The sequence below is a fragment of the Anomaloglossus baeobatrachus genome, unplaced genomic scaffold (assembly GCF_048569485.1).
Source record: "Anomaloglossus baeobatrachus isolate aAnoBae1 unplaced genomic scaffold, aAnoBae1.hap1 Scaffold_730, whole genome shotgun sequence".
Taxonomy (NCBI): domain Eukaryota; kingdom Metazoa; phylum Chordata; class Amphibia; order Anura; family Aromobatidae; genus Anomaloglossus; species Anomaloglossus baeobatrachus.
The window spans coordinates 111,632-113,939 of record NW_027445108.1 but is presented as its reverse complement, the minus strand read 5'-3'; positions in this window follow the sequence as shown (position 1 = coordinate 113,939).

Genomic DNA, 2,308 nt, shown 5'->3' with positions numbered 1-2,308 from the left:
CCAGATTTAGGAAGCTGGCTGAGGTCTGCAAAGTCTGTAGCCAGGTGACAAAATTGTCCAACCTGGGTTTCTTCCTTAAGTAGTCTCTGGTATGATGATATGGTATAATCCTGGCAGCCGGAGTCGAAATCCCTAGATTGCGGTTATGATCTCCAATCGGAATTGGAGCCCCTAGATTGAAGCCATGTAGCCAAGTGATCCTCTAGTTGAAGCCAAAGTCCCTAGACCGAGTCCACAAGGCATCCTGGTTCTGATCCCCTAGCCAGCTCCTAAGAGCTTAGACTAGATCATGCAACATCCATCAACAACCTGGTGACTCCAAGAAGTCCCCTTTTATAGCCATAACCTTCCCTTAGGATATACTGTGCCCTTATCAGATTGGTTGTACAAGGTTGCTTCTCTTATTGGATGGATTTCAAACTGCATGGATAATGTTCATTTAAATGATGTGGATAGAAAGACTGAAGATATCTACATGTAGTCTGAAATCCATCATGAATCAATACTATTTTACACAGTCATAAGCAGCCCATGGGCATTCACCTGCATTCAAACCAATAACAGCTCATAGACCAGACAATCCATCTACCACTGGACCAAAGACAGGAAGTTAAATCCACTGCCTGCGGTAACCAACTTAATCCTATAGGCTACTCACACAACAAACCCAACAGAAAGGAAAAAAACATGGCTTCGATTATCCATCCAATGAAAACGCATAACCATTGTGAGCCATTGGACAATGCAATTGGACACTTGGTGACATGGTGCACGGCCCAATGAATCAAGTCTTTACTTCATATTCACGGTTTAAGCCCTTGGGTTCTAATATGCCCAGAGTACATATCCAGAAAGATTCTCTTTCTTTGAGCTAAACACAAGTCAACAATACATTGTAAGCAGATTCTATTACCAGTCCCACACCATTTTGTGACGCATAATCACACAGTGATCCAATTAAGATTCCAAGTCATCGAACATGTCCAAGCCATACGCAGAGGAGGCAATAGAATTAGGAAGCTCAAAGAAAGGGAATCTTTCTGGATATATACTCTGGGCACATTGGAACCCAAAGGCTTAAACCATGAATATGAAGTACAGACTTGATTCATTGGGCCATGCATGGACATAATGGACATAATTCTAATAGGCAGGACAGGTAATAAGGAGCACAAGTTATATGCTAAAATGTGTTGTGTGACAAGACAGACACAGGAAAGGACATGATAACAGGTGTAGGGACCAACAAGGTGAGACAAGGGGTATCAGGATAGGGTCAAGTAGGTATGAATGTAGTAATGGGGCAGGCATAGAGAATTGTATGTGAATGTGAATTACAATAAATCACTAAGGAAAGGAATATGTGAGTGTGTGCCTAATGTAAACTAATATTGTACTGGCAAAATTATAGATGGAAAGGGAGAAGGGGAGGGGGGAGAGAGGAGGCTGTAATTGACTACAAGGGTATGAGTTATGAGTGATCATAGGGATAGTGTTACATAAGTGGAAATACCTATGGAGGACCGGATGTGTAAGCGCATACCTTATACAAACCTATAGAGTGCTGATGGGTGAGAGTGTGATGTTAGATATAAGACATCCTATAGTGAATAGTGAGCCGTAATCAAGTGCAACAGGGATATTTCACGTGACTATGGGAACCTGGAAGGTAAAGAAAGGGGAGAAAAAACTGTTAGACAAGGTAATCAGACATAATGTAACCAGTTGATCAGACATGATCACCTGGTTTGAGACCCCCTGCCTTACACTATATAGATATCATGTTCATTCCCCATCTATCTTGCTCAGGAGAGCATCTCCCTCCCCCGGCAGCAAGAGCAGCTCATACTGAATTGTTACATTGACTAGTAACACTGCACACAGAAATGCACCTTAATATTCCACTGTTAACCCTTTCCTCCCAGCAGTAACACACAACTCCTCACCTTGATATCATGGTGATTTATGGTCAGAATGACTTCAATGCGATCAGTGATTTCTATTCTAGCTCTGCTCACATAGATTTTATATCCACACTCAACTATAGGCCGTTCTTCATATTTTGGGGGCTTTTAGTCAGATATACTAGTTTGTGCCTGTATAGTATTGGTGTAGATGGGAGTGTAGGGCATGGGTTACATGGCACTGTGGTGGAATACTGATGGGAGGTATTGGTGCTGTGTTTGATGCTTCTACTGGGTATTTTCCTACAAATACTGGAACAGCTCACTGCTTAGAATGATCCTTCCCAGCTCTATAATATATTATATATACCCCACAATGCAGGCTCACACACACATTTGTCTCA